Source organism: Diceros bicornis, chromosome 36 (genome assembly GCF_020826845.1).
Source record: "Diceros bicornis minor isolate mBicDic1 chromosome 36, mDicBic1.mat.cur, whole genome shotgun sequence".
NCBI lineage: Eukaryota > Metazoa > Chordata > Mammalia > Perissodactyla > Rhinocerotidae > Diceros > Diceros bicornis.
This window is the reverse complement of record NC_080775.1, coordinates 29,562,991-29,580,990: the sequence shown is the minus strand read 5'-3', so window position 1 is coordinate 29,580,990 and position 18,000 is coordinate 29,562,991. Positions and strand designations below refer to the sequence as shown.

General features: G+C 38.6%; 1 long non-coding RNA gene across 1 annotated transcript in view; it reads left to right on the top strand.

Moving 5' to 3' along the window:
* LOC131398848 (uncharacterized) overlaps window positions 1-12,672 on the top strand; it is a 67,597-nt gene extending 54,925 nt beyond the window's left edge. The window contains exons 2-3 of the long non-coding RNA XR_009216993.1: window positions 2,334-2,483; window positions 11,371-12,672. This is a non-coding gene — a long non-coding RNA (uncharacterized LOC131398848). The remainder of the gene's footprint in view (window positions 1-2,333; window positions 2,484-11,370) is intronic.
* Window positions 12,673-18,000: the final 5,328 nt, after the last annotated feature.

The following is an 18,000-nucleotide window of genomic DNA, read 5'->3' as shown; positions in this document are numbered from 1 at the left end:
CAAACTAATCATAAATTAGCTCAAGACATAGCATCAAAATATGCAAAGCGAAAATTGACAGAATTATAAGGATAAATTGACGAATCTACAATCATAGGGGAAGATTTTAATAAACCTCTATTAGAAATTAATAGGGGCTGGCCCCATGGCTTAGCGGTTAAGTGCACGCACTCCGCTACTGGTGGCCCAGGTTCGGATCCCAGGCGTGCACCGACACACTGCTTGTCTGGCCATGCTGAGGCGGTGTCCCACATACAGCAACTAGAAGGATGTGCAACTATGACATACAACTATCTACTGGGGCTTTGGGGAGAAAAAGGGGAAAAAAAGGAGGAAGGTTGGCAATAGATGTTAGCTCAGGTCCGGTCTTCCTCAGCAAAAAGAGGAGGATTGGCATGGATGTTAGCTCAGGGCTAATCTTCCTCACAAAAAAAAAAAAAAAAGAAAGAAATTAATAGATCAAGCAGACAAAAATTAGTAAGAAAAATAGAGATATGATGGGAAATATTTAATTGTGCTAATCTATAATAAGAAAAAAAATGTGAAAAAAACATTATTGACTGAAATGGGTTCCACTTGGCTAAAATCAAGGTGTCAGCAGGGCTGTGTTCCTTCTGGAGGCTCCAGGGAAGAATCCATTTCTTTACCTTTTCCATCTGCATTCTTTGGTTCATGGCCGCCTTCCTCCATCTTCAAAGCCAGCTGCGTAGCGCTTTCAAATCTCTCTCTGACCTTCTTTCCTTTCTTTTTCACTTCCAAGGACCATGTGGATACATTGGGCCCACCCAGATAATCAGAATAATCTCCCCATCTCAAAATCCTTAACATAATTATATCTACCCAGTCCCTTTCTGCATGTAAGGTGACATATTCACAGGTTCCAGGATTAGCACGTGGACATCTTTGGGGGTAAGGGGAGGCATTATTCTCTACCACTCAAGCTATATCAAGTTTTGCACTATGTATATTAAAGACAAAGAGACACATTTCCAAGGCTGATTTAGGTTCAGAAACTTTCCAAACCACATTCTTTCTTCAGATGGTTTATCAGAATTCTGTTTTAGTATAGTATAAGTTTCAAAATAAATTGTTAAATGTAGCCAACCACAGAATGTATAAAATAATAAAACCTAAAAGTTGCATGTAACAGTAGCTCTGCAGCCTTATTTCAAAACCTACTCCATATTTACTACATGATTTTTTCTCTCCTACAATACTGTAGAATGTACCCTTGCTTAAAAATAATGTGGACCAGTCATTTTTCTATTATAAAACACAAAATTAATATGCTTGATCTAATAGTTTTATATAGAAGGCTACACCTCCCTCCCATAGAAAATACATTTTCTTTTCAAGAATCGTAGACTATTTCCAAATATTGATCATGTACTAAATAACAAAGGAAACAGTAAATTTTAAAGAATTGTGAACAGATAGAAAAATTCTTTAACCAGAATGAAATCAAGTTAGAAATCAACAATGTAAGGATAGGAAAAATATGCTTGGAAATTTAAATAACATAGGTTAAAGAGGAAATCACACCAGAAATTACATTTAGCACTAAAAAACAATGAATGTACAACATAACACCTACAGTTATGGTACTTAGAGATGAATTTATAGCACAAAATGACTTTATTAATAAAAAATATATTAAAAGTAAGCTGGTGATTGGATTAAGAAGCTGGAAAAAGAACAGTAAAATAAATCTAAGAATTGTAAAAGAAAAGAAATAACAAAGAATAGAAATTAATCAAATAAAAAATAGTGAAGATAAAACAAATAACTGATTATTTGAAAAACCTTAAAAAAGAGATCAATAAAAAAGACAAAAGGCACAGATTTATACTATTAGCACCCATTAAGGGGCTTTACTACAGATAGACATTTTTAAAACCATAAGTGATGTCTATTGAGGGGGAACAGAATATGTGACCCCAAAATGTGCCACTTTAGCATGTGAATCATTTTGAGCTAAAGGCAATCAAGACCCAGTAGACTCAAGAAAAACTTACCTCTCCCTTAACACAAAAAAATTTAGCTGGGGGCCTGGCCCAGAACGAAAGCTATTACCAGACATAACTTGTTATCTGAAAGACCTGTCTGTATGGCAGGGCAAACATAATTACCAAACATGTGTTCTTCTTATTGTCCTGTGAATTACTCTCCTTCCCTTGAAATTCCAGGCCCGTAACCCATTCCTTAGCTCAGGATGGCATATAAGGCTCAACTTCCTGACTTGCCCTTGAGTCCCAATCTTTGGGTTTCCTGTACATACAAAATTAAATGTTTTTTTCTTCTGGTAATCTGTCTTATGTCAATTTGATTATCAGACCAGCCAAAGAACCTAAAAGAGAAGAAGGGAAAATTTTTCCACCCTGACAGATGACAACCACAAAGGGACCTCAACTGGCTGGGCATTGCTCACTCCAAGACTGCTGCAGCTGAGAGATCCTGGGATTTCTGACAAAAAACAGCAGAAGGTAAGAATTCTTAGCATGTCAGTCTCCCACATCTCTGCCTGCAGGGTCTGATGGAAGCGAGAGTAGTGCGAGTCCTTTGCTTTTTCTAAATTTAGATTAGGAGGAGACAAATATGTGAATTAATTCCTTGGGTATTAGTGACTCCGGTAATGATGTGGTCTGAGTGCTCTTGTTTTCTATTGATTCTTTTCCTTGCAGAGATGGTTACTTAGGCTTTGTTGTCCAGTTCTTGCTGGAAAAGTCCCATTGCAGTAGCACCTGCCTGGTGTCACAGGCAATGAAGGTCTTTTGCTTTCTTAGGCTAACTGTGGGAGTGAACTTTCTGGATCTTGTGAGGGCTGCATCTTTTGCATTCTCCTTTGGGATGCCTCTTGTATCCATGGTTAAGCCATAAAAAAGCTTATTCGTTTGAGTCACTATTGAGATTAATAAGATTCTGCTGTCAATGGCCAGATGATGGATCCTTTGAATTAGCTATATTTGAAAGAGAAAAGAACTTTTAGAGAGCTCTCATCTGAAACAGCTGTCTTATTGGTACCTATGGAAAGACCAAATTAAAAAGAGGACACAGGGTCCGGCCCGGTGGCGCAAGCAGTTAAGTGTGCGTTCCACTGCAGCAGCCCAGGGTTCGCCAGTTCGGATCCCAGGCGCGCACTGACACACTGCTTGGCAAGCCATGGTGTGGCAGCATCCCATATAAAGTGGAGGAAGATGGGCACAGATGTTGGCCCAGGGCCAGTCTTCCTCAGCGAAAAAAAAAAAAGGAGGATTGGCAGATGTTAGCACAGGGCTGATCTCCTCAAAAAAAAAAAAAATAAGAGGACACAAAGGAGTATAGTGGCTAGCCTTAGGGAGTCCCTTAACAAGATGGAAGAATAGAAATTAGACTTAGAACGAAAATTAATGTCCACATCCAACACAAATTCCCCTTCTCAAATCTGGCCCCATCTGCCTGTTTTAATTTCCCTTTCCCTATAAGATTTACAGAGAGCAATCCAGCCTGATCTTCAGGCCCAGGGCATACAGGTTACTCATGTAAATGCTGAAGGCCAGGAAGTGAATTTAGCAGAAGCACCTGAGACAGGTAGTAGGCCTCGCTTTGCTGGGCTCTATAGTCAGGCTCTGCCAGCTTCGGGCCTTCCTATGCAGTGTCCTTTGTGGATATATCCTAGGCCCCTACCCAAAGAATTCATGTCCCCTGGACAGCAGCAGATCTTTTAAATTATAAAGCTCTTTTATCTCCGCTTTCAGAAGATCCTACTAAATTTAGAGAGGAGTTGGAAAAATTAGTTTCTATTCGCAACCTGCTTCCCAGAGGAAACAGATGACCAGAATTTCTCCTAGGCCCTCCTACAAATGATCCACTGAAAGCCGGTATTCAGGGGCTGATACAAGCGAAAGGAGAGGTTTTTTCCCCTAAAGTGAATTGGTCCAAGGTTAAATTGTACACTAAAATTAATTTAAAAACCTTGCTGAATTCTGATAGATACTGAAGCCTGCAGAGGGATCCTGGGAAAACTGGCAGGAGCCAGCAAAGGGTGAGAATTCTTACCAGAGTCAGCTCCCCTGAATCCCTGTCTGTAATGCCCAGTCAAGATAGGAAAATAAAATTTCGCATTGTCTCTTCCTTCAGACCCATTGGTTATTGATCCCTTCTCTCCCAGGGATAACTACTGCCTACTTGCTTGTCTTGTTTTGTGTTTTAAGAACTTGGCTTGGCTTTCTGCCTGCCTGGGACATGCAGGTTGTCGGTTCTTTCTTTCGGCTATTTTTGGGAGTGACTCTGGATCTTGGGAAGGTAGTATCTTTTGCACCCTCCTTGGGGACCCCTCTTACACCCAAGGGGTGTTGTTCAGTGATGCCAGAAATATTTACTGTTTGTCCCTGCTGAAAACTGCAGAGCATGATAGAAATTTTTTTCAGGCCTTCTCCCCTAAGCTAAAATAAAGCTATATATCCAGAGGGAAAGAAAAACCTTCTAAAGCCCTTGTAAAAGGATTTATAGCTGGATCAACCTATGATGTCATTTAGACTACAACCCAGTTCTTTAAGAAATTGAGAGCAACTGTCCTTATCTTACAAATCTTTGCAAAACTAGATATGCAGCTCTAAAGGCAGTCCAAAATCCACTTAATTCCTTTTACCAATCCCCAAACCTCCCCTATTTATCTCAAAAGGCTTATAAATATTGGCCTTGGGAAACCACAGTTCTTCTTGGAGGAATTTGCATTCTTTCCCTGTGCCTTTGAGATATAAATGTTCTACTTGATCTCTCCAGGAACTCTTATCTAGGTCATCTCTTTAAAATACCAACTTTAGGGAGGTAATTCTATTTTAAAAATAATAGCTATAAAGTCTCTGTTTGTGTCTGTCTGTATGTTTATGTGTGTCTATATATGTATGTTGTAGACGTGTGATATTTTTTTACCACCAGATAGTATTGCCAAAATTACTTTATAAAAGAGCTCTATTTAATTGACTTAAAATTTTTAAGCACTTATATATATTAAACTCTCAGAAATATAATTGAAACTAGCCCAAATGTTTTCCAAGTTCACATGATCTAACTAATATTTAGTACATAAAAGCTAGTTTAAGGCATGTCTTTAGAGTTACCAGCATTAAGTATAAAAGTTTTATTCTACCTGGGTTTACTAATCAGATAAGTTTGTTATCTCTATTACAGAATTTGTCAGCCAGGAAAATAAGTTAGGATGATGGCTGACTTTGTCTAATGTCTCATAAAGTTTTTTTTGGGTAGTCTAAGCATAATTTTTAAGAAGAAGTAAATTAAATAGATGTAAGTAGGATAAAAAGGTTTTAGGCAAATGTTTTCAATAGTTTCCCCAAATCATTTTGGTAACTTGAAACCTTAAAGTTTGATGAGTTAAGTTAAACTCATTGTATATCCAGATCATTTCCAAAAAAGATGAAGTAGTGAAACATGAATTGCTGAACATAGATTTGTCCATTTTGGCTTCTTATTATAGAAGAACCAAAGAAATCTGGGTGTGTTAGTGAACATGGCTCATGCCACGTTGAAAAATTTACTATGAGAAAGCATATGTTTCTAGAAATTATGAAAAGTATTTATAAATTTGCCAAGCCAAACAATAAAAAAAATTAACTTAATGAAAAGTTGGACAACAAGAATAGTTTAATAATCATTGAAGAGATTAAATCAGTGATCAAAGCTCTCTTCCCCACCAAAAAGATACCAAGTACTGATGATTTTACAGGTGAGTGTTATATCTTCAAGGCACAGATAATCTCAAGCTTATACACATTATTTCAGGGAATTGGAAAGCCACAGAATACTAATGTCAAAGACAGTTCACAATTGTTTACTTCTTAGTTTTCACTAGAAATTAAGGTTTCTAAGTGTTAAGAATTCTAATTAATATATTTGGCTAACACTATGAGAAGTAATAAGGCTAACAACTCTGTATGCAAGGAAAGTAGGATGTGTTTTCTTTTCTTATGTTTTCCCTGATCTCAAGATTACACTATGTTTTAAAATGAGCTATGTGGCTTTTCCCCTTTTCCATTTCATTTATGTGCACAAAAGCAAAACATTATAATAGAGTAGCAAATCAAATTCAGCAGTGTTTATATTCAAGTTGGGTTCATCTCAGGAATGAAAGGATAGTTTCAGAAGGGGTTCTGAAACCTTTTGCTATAATATACCACATTAAGAGATTAAGAGAAGCTTTATGATTGTCTCAGTAACTCCAGAAAAGCGGTTGATAAAAAAATTCAACATTCATCATGATTTTTAAAAATCTTAGCAAACTAGGAATAGAAGGGAAGTTTCTTTAGCTAATATTCAAAACCCACAGTAATCATGCTTATTGATGAGACTTTAGAAGTATTCTCATTAAGTCAGGGACAAGATAAAGATATTCCATATCACCATTCCTATTCAACAATGTACAGAGGTTCTAGAAAATCAAGTAGACAAGTAAAAACATAGGAGGTACAAGAATTGGAAAGAAAGACATGAGGCATGTTTCTATACATATAAAACCTAAGATAAAATATTATGTCTAATAATGAACCAATATAAAATTCTAAAACTGATTTGAAAGTTGGTCCAGGTTTTGGATAACAGCTCAGCATACTCAATAACATTCCTAATAATCCATTAGAAAAGCGACCCAAAAAACGTACTTTTGCAATGACAACAACTATAATTTACTTAAGGATAAATCCAGCAAAGATGATTTAAAAGAAAATAAAGCATTATTGAAGTAATGGACATCTAAAACAAATGGAGTAGTCCTGAGTAAAAATCATGTTTTTTGGATTGGAAATTTCGCTATAATAAAGATGGTAATTCTCTCCAAATTAATTTATAAATTCAATTTAAAATCCAATTCCATTTAAAATACAATCAGAGTTTTATATAGAACTTGACAAGTGTTCTTAATATTCATATGATAAAGAAAAGGACAAGAGTAGCCAAAAGATCTTTAAAGAAGAGCAAGGTAGGGAAGAGATCAATACTTTTTGTAAAATTATAGCGATTACTACAATGTAATTTTGGCACAGAGATAGACAAGGTGCCCAGTGGAATATAATACAGAACTCAGTTCCATGCATTCAGGGAAATTTAATGTTTGTCAGTAGTTGCATTACTGATCAGTGGGGTAATAAAATGGTGGGGGAAAAATTAGTTATCCATATAGTAAAGGATAAAATATAATTCTTACCTCATTCCCCGGGCTGGATTAAAAGCTCAATGTGTAGAGCAGCATTTTTTTTTAATTTATTTATTTTATTTTTCATTGTGAGGAAGACCAGCCCTGAGCTAACATCTGCCAATCCTCCTCTTTTTTGCTGAGGAAGACCAGCTGTGGGCCAACATCCGTGCCCATCTTCCTCCACTCTACATGGGACGCCACCACAGCATGGCTTAACAAGCGGTGTGTCGGTGCATGCCTGGGATCCAAACCGGCGAACCCTGGGCCGCTGCAGCAGAGCGCGCGCACCCAACCACTTGCACTACCGGGCTGGACCCAGGAGCAGCATTTTAAACAACTAGAAGATAGAAAAAAAGAATATCTTTAAGATCTGAGAGTGGAGAGAAAGTTCTTAATATACAAAAGCAATTAAGGAAAGAATTGATAAATTTGACTCCATAAAAAGGTAAAATTCCTTTATAAAAAAGATACTACAAGTTAAGATAAAACAGACTGAAGGAAGATTTTTTACAATGTATATAGCTGACAAAGGATTAGTTTCCAGATTTTCTAATGAGTGCCTACAAATTAAAGAGAGAAAGAGAGAGAAATAGCTCAATAAAAAATAGGAAAGTTTTTTTCAGTGGGGCTGGGAGGGATGAATAGGCAGAGCACAAAGGATCTTTAGAGCAGTGAAAATACTCTGCATGACACCATAATGATGGATATATGTCATACATTTGTCCAAACCCATAGAATACACAACACTAAGAGAAAACCATAACATAAACTATGGACTTTGGGTGATAATAATGTGTCAGTGTAGGTTCATCAGTTGTAACAAATGTGCCACTTTGTTGGGGAATGTTGATAATGAATGTGTGGAGGCAGGGAGTGTATGAGATAGCGCTGTAACTTTCCCTCAATTTTGCTGTGGGCTTTAAACCGTGCTTTAAAAAATAGTCTTTATTAAAAAAATAGGCAAAGTTATATGAGATGGGAGTTTATAGAAGAGGATTGCCTAATGACCAATAAACATGAAAAATTGTTCAACTTTTACCAGTAATCAGAGAAATGCAAAATAAAAAATCAGTTGACATTTCACATCATGAGATTAGAAAAATGTTTCAAGCCTGACAATGGCAAATGGTGGCTTGGGCATGCGTCAAGGAGAACTCAACATTTCTGTTGACAATGTTCATTTGTACAAAATATTTGGAGAATAATTTGACGACATCTAGCTGAGATGAAGCTCTGTGTACCCTATGTCCCAGCATTCCAGCCCTCAACGCAGATCCTTCCTAGAGGAGCTCTCGCAGGTTGCTACACAAGCACACTTGTACAGGAATGTTCCCTATAGCTGTGCTGGAAATGGTAAAAATCTGGAACTCACCTGAATATCCATCAATAGGAGAATGGGTAAACGAATTGTGCTACAAATAAGCAAAAATGAACACTATGCAACTTAAAATGAGCCAACTGGAGCCACAGGTGTCAACATGGATTAATCTTAAAAACATAATGTAGAAGGAAAAAAGTTGTAGATTGATATGATATGTAGACTATGATGCCATTTATATAAAGCTTATAATCCTTCAGAACAATGCTATATATTATTATGGACATCCCTAAATATGTAATAAAGTACAAAAACTTACATAAGAAAGATAAACACCACATTATTGACAGCAGCTATTATTGGGGATGGAGAGAGGTGAATAGGATACAGGAAGGGCACCTAGGGGGCTTCCACTTTTTCAGCAATATTTAATTTCTTAAAAGGAAAATGTGGAGCAAATACGGTATTATGTGAAAATTTGATAAAGCATGGGGGTACAAGTGTGTTTTCTATTTTAATTTGTGTACTTCTCTGTGTCCATTCATTCAAAATTAGTATGTAGCATGTGCCAAGCACTGTTTTAAGAACTAGGGATAGAGCACTGAACAAAGTAGGCAAAACTCTCCAGTCTCATCAAACTTATATTCTAGGGAGTGTTTAAAATATTTCATATTTTTTAAAAGAAAAAAAACAGTAAGATAAAGATGAAGTGGATACAACGTTTTTGAGAAAGATTGGTTGGAATTATGTAGGTTCCAGTTGTGCTTGGTGGTTATCAATTTATGGTAGTTATTGTTCTACCCAGTAAAATTATTTTCGCTAATGGGATTCAACTGCCTAATTATAATCCAGTAGAAGAAGAGTAACTCGGTTGGTCCAGACTTGAAATTTTGCCAGGTAGGGAAGTATAATTAATAAACAAAGATACAGAGAGGATTCTGGAAAGAGGGCAGAGTAGAAAGCACCAGGAATTTGTTTCCCTACCTAGACAACAATTGCATTGGCAGACTCTGTCCAGTGTAACTATTTTGGAACTCTAGAGTCTGTTGGAGGCTTGCCACTTCTAGGGAAGGCTTGGACAGTCAATTGTGGTTAAACTCAGTCAATTTCAGCTCCTAGCATGGTAGCAGCTACTTATCCTCCACCCCCAACCCGTGGCAAGCAGCCATGCACGTGTTCCTGGAGCAGCTTGCACAGCTTTCAGGATCCAGGGTGGGCAATAAGGACCCCATCCTCTAAATATTGGGGATCTGTGCTCTGATGGATGAATGCTGCTTCTGATCACAGAGGTGCAGACAAATTGGCAAGTAGCCATTTCTGCAAGCCCCTCCCTTTCTGCCTGAAATGACTTCCAGAGCATTTAAAGGGCCAGTGCCTTTCCTCTACTCCCTGACTTTTTTTTTTGTCCCCTTTTGGGAGCTGGACATTAGAGACTAGGATATTCAAAACCAACTGCATATACAGAGAAAATTAGAAAATCACTACGTATACCCATGGAAAGGTATAGACTCAGAAAAGACCAGAGAAGACCTTAAGTTTACACGTGAGGCTGATCCTCAGCACGGAGACAGCCTACAACAATAAATTATAATAATAATAATAATAATAAAAAGAAGCAAAGCTAAACAAAACAAAAATCAGGAAAACTTTAGGAAAGGGGAAAATCTGATTTCCAGAGTTACCACATCGTCAGATGCAAATGTCCAGTTTTAAACATTTTTTTAAAATCACAAGGAATACAAAGAAACAGGAAAGTAAGGCCAAATTCAAAAGAAAAAAATAAACCAACAGAAACTGCCCCAGAGAGAGACCAGATGGTGGACCTACTAGACAAAGATTTAAAACAACTGTCTTAAAGATGCTCGAAGAACTAAAGGAAGACGAGGAGAAAGTCAAGAAAACGATGTATGAACAAAATGGAAATATCAATAAAGAGATATAAAATGTAAAAAAAAGAAAGATATTTTAGCTAACACAGGGAAGCAACATAAGTGTCCATTGACAGATGAATGGATAAATAAAGTGTGGTATATACATACCAGGGAATATTATTCAGCCTTAAAAAGGAAGGATATTCTGACACATGCTACAACATGGTGAACTTTGAGGGACATTATGCTAAATGAAATAAGCCAGTCTCAAAAAGACAAGTACTGTATGATTCCACTTATATGAAGTATTTAGAGTACTCAAAATCATAGAGATGGAAAGTATAATAGTGGTTGCCAGGATCTGGGGGAGGTGGGAGTAGGAGCTAGGGTTTGATGGGTACAGTGTTTCAGTTCTGCACATGAAAGAGTTCTGGTGATGGATGGTGGTGCTAGTTGCACAACATTGTGAATGAACTTAATGTCATTGAATTATACACTTAAAAATAGTTAACATGATGAATTTTATGTTTTGTGTATTTTACCACAATTTTAAAAATTGGGGGAAAAAAGCAAAGACATCAGCACCAAGGGAGTTTACAGTATTTGCAAGAGAATAGTTGAAATGATGGATTATGGAATCCAAGCTGGATAGGAAGGAAGTGAGGAGAGGTCAGTGGACAGGAAGTTCCACTGAGGGTGCGGAGGAGTGAGTGGTAGTGGGGTTACTTGAGCAGGCAAGCTGGAAGGAGCAAGTGCTGCCTGGAGAGGTGTGAACTGGTGATGATTTTGGAGTGGGGCATTTTTTCTCACTTCATGATATACCCTGAATGTTTTTCCATTTCAAAAGTTATAGTTCTACCTCATGCATTTAAATTAATATAGTATTGCATTTTATAGATGTATCATAATTTATTAACCAATCTCTAACTGTAATCATTATTTTAAATCATAGTAACGAGTTTATTATTTAAACCAATAAATTATGATCCTTACAGAAATCTTCACCAAGAAGTCCCTGACCTTCTTGAGACCAGTGGAAGAAACCTTGCGGGTCCAGAGAAACTCAAGACCAAAGCTGACTGGTGCCCTCTTCAAGGAGAAGGCACAGCCTTGAGGTGGCCAGCCTGGGATTCTTCTGCACACTCAGTCACGTCAGAACAAAGATCAGGTTACTCTAACTTGCCCAATAATGTATATGAATTACTAAGTCGGTTCAACAAAATCTGCTGAGTTGCTTCTATGTGAAAAGAACTGTATCAGGAATTGGAAATGTAAAAATGCTCTCAAATATAGAAGGCATGATTAGATAAGTACATAAATGATGATAATACAAAGTTAAAGCAGAGGCAGATTTACGTGAAGTGAATGAGGTTCAGTGTCAGCACCCCTCACTGAAATGGGCCCCTTCTAACACTCTAGGGGAGACCTGAGGAACATACTTATGTGGCCATACGTTTTGGTAAAATTTGCAAAAATGAGATTTGTTTTTAAATTGCAGTTAGTTAAACTGTCTGTTTCCCCTCTCACTTTCCCCACTGTTGGAATGGCCAAGGCCATTTTTGAGATCCAGTGAAGGAGAAGTTGTATTGAGGGCACATTTAGTTGAGTTTATTGAAATATATGTATGGGGCTCACAGATCCTTCATTGTAGAATGAACTGATTGCCGGCTGCACTGGTGTAGGAGTAATTTCTAGAAACATCTCACCAACCCCTGTGCTGACTCATTGGGTATTCATGGCACGAGAGTACATAACAGAGGCTTTATCATGACAAGAACATGCCCTATGGCACTTAGCACAGGAAGTAGGTGGGTACTGGAGGAGACACAAGGTTTGAAGTGTGTGGAGCCAGAAGCTAGTCTGGGTAAAATTCTTTTAATCAGACACATAAATTGTAGAGGATTTGATTCTCGGTAGTGCCTGATCGAAACAGAATTTTCTGAAGTCAGGAATACTCTCAATAACAGCATAAATAGCTATACAATTATACACACACCATACATTTTTTTTCTTTTTGTTGCTAATTGCACAAAATGATAGAATATGTAGGTATCTGGGCACAACCTGGTATCAGTACAATAAAGAGTGTGTATGTCTATATGTGAAGTTGTATGTTTTGTTCATTCCAGTTATCAACAATAAAAAAATTGTGACCAACCATTATAGAAGAATGACTGAATTATCTTTCCATTTTCTCTATAGAAAATATTATAATTAACTCCTACAGGTACTTAATGAAAATGTTATTTTTCTAGATTTTTTAATGTTTGTTGTATTCATTAACTCGTTAAAACTTGATTTTGTTGTGATTTCTTTATTCTAAATAAACATTCACTTCCATATCTAATTTTGTATTAATCACTTTCAATTATTTTTCCTAAAAGGATCTATAGTTTAAACTTCAGGCCCTGCAGAACCTGGAACTACCCTAGTACAAAGTAATGAGAGTGATAAGAGAGAAACAGAAGTGGGGCTGTTGGAGTTCTGAAAAGGAAGAAATTATTGATGACAGAGATGACCAGGGAAGGGTTTTAGCTAAGCTATGATTGAGTGGAAGAATTTGAATTCAGAGTTCTGGCACATGGTGTTCTAAATGAAGAAGGGAATTCTTCATAACTTTGTAATAATTTACATCCCTGGATCTACCCACTCACATACTCTGTTATTGACACATCCCCTTCTCTACCTTCACATCCTTTCTTACTCCACATCTAAACCCCTTTTCTGCTGATGTTTTGTGGACATGGTTCACTTAACAAATTAGTGTGAACTTAGTGAGTGTTCAAGGAAGAGAATTTCCCAGGATGGAGTCTGGGTAGAAGTTCAAACTGAGAGAAATGTGACAATTCTGTAATATAATCCAGGCCCTATTACATGAATTATGTAGAAACAAAGCAAATTTTCTCCTCTGCTCTTCAATTATGTTATAATTAGTGAGCAGGAGTCAGAGGAAGTCCTACATTTAAGCTCTAGGCTGGAGTCACCTTCATTCATTCGGGAAACAATCATAATATGCAGAAGCCAAGGACAAGAAGAGTTTCTGCTATGAAGCAGCATGGCCAAGAACCATTACAGCATATCCATGACTTGTTAAGATCATGGGTGGGTGGGTGGGTGTGGGTGTGTGTGTGTATGTGTATGTGTGTGTGTGAGGGAGGGAGAGAGAAGAAGAGAAAGAGAGACACAGAGGCAGAGAACAGAGACAGACCCAGAGTGAGACCAACCATGTTCTTTGAAGGGTGGGGGAATCCCTGAAGAGGGTGCTTTGTGCTCTGTCTACAGTCACTTCCTTCCCCATTGGGGCCTGCTTCTCCCACTGGGAGGCTTCCTGGGTCTGGTGACTCATGGGAAGTTCAAGGGGCCCTCGACTTAGGATGACTCAGCATCCAGTGAGCTTGATCTGAACCTAGCTGACATCAGCTGGGAGAAGAGGTCATCAGAGACATAGAGGGTCAGTCCCTGGGATCTGAGAAACAAGGCTGGAGACTTGAGGAAACAGCTGAGTAGTTGCTGAGTCACAGAAGGAAGAACTGAGAGCCATAACTCCTGGAGATGGGAATATGGGAGCAGTGAATTCTGACAATGCCTTCCTTCTTGTCAGAGGCTGATGCTATAGGCCCTGGCGAAAGGCAGCAATGCTCTTGTCATCTGACCAGTCCTCCCCTAACCTCCTGCCTCAGATTGACTGACTGGGCTTCTGCTTTGTGCTAATGACTAATCTGCTTTCCACTCAGTCCTGCCTTGGTTTTCCAGTTCCCTCAGGATTGGTGGCTGAGCTCCCGATTTCGGAGGCATGTTACCTGCGGCCAGGATCACCCATGCCAGCTTCTCCTGGCATATGGGTTGTTGTATGTTATCCTGGCCAGTCCCCACCCTGTGCTCTCTGGCATCCTCCTCTTGTGAGACTTCTTATGGGAAGTAGAAGACATGCCCTTAACCATTTGTCAGGTGTTAAACCCTGTGGTAGGGACTTGCATATGTGCCATTTAATGCAATTTCCTCCTTACAGCCATCCTTCTAGACAGGGATAACTATCCATTCTACAGGTAAGAAAGCAGAACCTCAGAGGTTGTACCTCGTGTAGGTCCCATAGATGATTCTCTTCCCTCCGGTTTTATGCCTCTTCATCTTACTGTCATGAAATGTGCTTTTTTTTTTTGCCATCCTTCAGAACTGGGGATAATAACGTCTATAGGATTGTTTTGAGGATTAAATTAAATCCTCAGTATGAAAGTGCCTAGCATGTGGTAAATATGTAACAAATAACAATTTCCTTATTTCATCCTATTCTGAATTCTGCTTAGAAAACCTGGCTCCGCTGACAGAATTTGAGCTCAGTACATGTCTAGAACATTACTGGAGCATGTAGTAGGTTGTAGTAAATGTTGGGTGGATGAATTAATAGATAGTCAGTGGAAGCATTTAGGGTTTGTGAAAACGTAAGGACTACCCTTTTCCCCCTGCAATGTACTCCTCTTGACTGCCTACTATTGGGGTCTATAATCTGAACATCACTCTGCTCTTTTGCTGGATTTCTCTTCACTTGCAGCTGAACCTCCTCAGCTCATCCTTGCCTCTCCACAAGAACATGCTTTTCTGTGTTGCATGTGCCTAGTCACCAGGTCCCAGGCTCTCCTAGCTTGCCTTTTCTTTCTAAGTCACCATCCTGATATTCTGCACTAAGGAGGCTGAATGAGTGAGTATGTGTTTAGCTGAGTGACCAGTCTCCTGGAACGTGGGCTTGTGTAGGACACAGGCACCACTCAGCTGCAGCACAGTGAGATCTGGGCTGAGCAAGGCCACCTGCTGGCTCAGCACCCTTCCAAATAATTAAGCAATCCACCGAGAGCCTGGAGTTTGGGACCAGAGCGAAATCTTTGGATAGGAGTACAAGTAAGAATTCTATGGATGCTTTTTCTCCTAGCCAGCAGTTCCATTAAGGAAATTTATTTTAGTGTTTTGGAAGCATGAAGATTTTAGGTCAGTCGTAGACACTTCCAGCCATTGCTCAGTCCTCAGTCAGCAGATTCAAAGGAAGCTCAGAGGGAAAAACCCAGGGCCCCGGGGCATCTGTAAAAGTTTGGCACAACTGCAGCCGTGCGGGGAAGAGGATACCTGGGCCCTGCGTCTACTCTGTTGAGCATCTGTGAGGGGTCACAAGAGTGATACCTGGTAATCAAGGCAAAACTGCCTCTAGATCTTGATCAATTTCCAAAATTAAGAATCCTGGAAAGGAAAAAAGTCCACAGAAAAATGTCCCTAGAGTAAAGAAGGATGCAGTGACCTAGCAATTCTCTGCCCTTAAAGCCTTCTTGTCTCACAGCTGGGACCACGTAATGACCACCTGGGGACTCAGCTCTGCCCCAGGCTCTATCGTCAATTCCATTTCTGGTCAGGGAGAATGGAGGAAGCCTTTAGGTATCAGTTTGGGAGTTCAGCATCAAGTCAGCCTTGCTCTAGTGCCCACTCTGAGCTTTACTCCTGCATCTGGTAAATGGATTCCTATCTTATACTTTTTGATCAGGCCACACCTGTGAAAGTTCCAGACCTGCATCCTTATCTTACTCTTGCACACATGACCTTCTCCCCGCCTCTGTGTTTTCAGGGCTAAAGGCTTGCCTTGCTATCATAAGAACTTGAAGGAATCAGACTCCTCTGTTGCTTGTCAAGTCTCAAGTAGATTTAGCTCACTCAGTGCTGAAATCTTCCGGGACAACCTGCTCTAATGCATTGGATCAGCCAAGTTTTGCACCATAACCCCACCACAGTTCCATCTGCCCAGACCTGATGTTTGAGTGCGCTCTGATCAGGAAAGAGTAGAGTTGAGTGGATTAGTCCATCCATGCCCAGCATTTTTATCTACATGTAGAATCCTGGGGCACGGGTGGAAGCTGCTAGAGCAGCAGGATATCCAGAATTCCTAGGGATATCACTGAGCATGAAAGAAATGACGACTTCTACCTCTGAACTAAGACTTGCCATCCACTCCAGGAAGCCTGGCTTCTATTACTGTGTGTGTTCATTCACATCAGCCTTCCAAGACTTAGGTATTGCACCATATGCCTTCATTGTAAAGCCAATTAAGGATCTTAAACTGCTGTGAAGCCATAAAAATTTCCCTAAACAATAACTATACAGAGGATCACTTCCAAGACCGAGATTTTGTTATCTCATTTCAGGCATTCTAAATTAAGCCCTGGAGAAACATTTTACTGCTAATAAATAATCACTTGTAATATGTGTTATTGCTGAGATAATAGGCTACATCAATATCTATTCCTGTTATTGTAACTGGAAAATAAGACCTGAGACTACTACTCTGTGTCCCAGTATTGAGGAAAAACAAATGTTAATTTTCATCATGTCATGTTTGGTTTAAATTATCTATTCTAAAATATAGGCATGTATTCACCTTCGATATAATGAATTCATTTGTTACTCAGCCACATTTGATTTTTATCAAATTTCTCTCCAAAACAATTTTGTATGATAGGACACAGAAGAACAAAACAGTCCATGACTTATTAGTTGATAAATAATGCATTGAAATTCACTAAAAGAGAGTGTTGATGAAATCTCTACATTTTAAAAAAAGGAGCTTTATAATTCATATCTTGAAAGTTTAAAAAATCTTAGCTCAGATTGTGTGTTTCCTCTGAAATGTGTGCTGGGCTACATTTCAGAATGTGCTGATTTTGTTTCAACCTTGAATCTTCTATATATTCCAATTTTTAACAAATATTATCAATTCTTCAGGTGGGAAGTCATAGCCTCTGATTGACTTCTAAGGTTTGATTTGAGTTTTTAACCCACAGGAAGGAATTGCCAAAAATTTAACAATTTTTTCCCTGGGGTTATTAAAGCTTAATTTAAAAAGACATTTGTTCCAAAATAAATTTGGATGGCATGAGACTCATGAAATAATTGACTTTGGGGGAATCTAAAGCTACTCCAAGACTTTTGTTTCCAGTTTTAACATCAAGAACATTTAAAGCCATATAACTGAGTGGAGATTAATAGGGAGTGAATTGGCCATAAATAATCAATAAAAAGAAAACAATCTGGTGAAATGATTTTAAATCCAAGTTAACAGTTTGCCTGACAATAGATAGTCCACTGGGATTCATAGTGGTTAAGACATAAATCTCTACTAAATAAGCTTTCTAAAAGAAACACTAAACTAACTATATTCTAGAACTTGTGAGGTTAAATGAAAAGGGCCCTGAGTCTGCAGAACTTTGTAGTGATGGAGCAGGAAAAGCGTTAATAAATGGAAAATCATCCTAAAAGTTTTGGGTTTTCTTTTCACACCATAGAGTAAATTCGGCTTCTGTAGCTGACTAATGCTCCCACGGAAGTGGCCAGGACTTGAAGGACCGATATCCCAGAGGAAAGGAATATTGAGGAAAGCTCAACATTTGGCATCAGTTTTCTCTGTAAAGCATTTAATGAATCTTAAGCTGTGCAGGACAAAGTCTAGGAAACTAAGCAGAAATAACTGAAACACAGAGTGGAATTTTTGACAGTCTCATGGTGCTTGGGAAACAAAAGCTGGATTTCATAATCTACCAAAAGGGGAGGGGACCCTAGTAAACACCCAGGCTTTCACTTGGGATCCCTGAAGG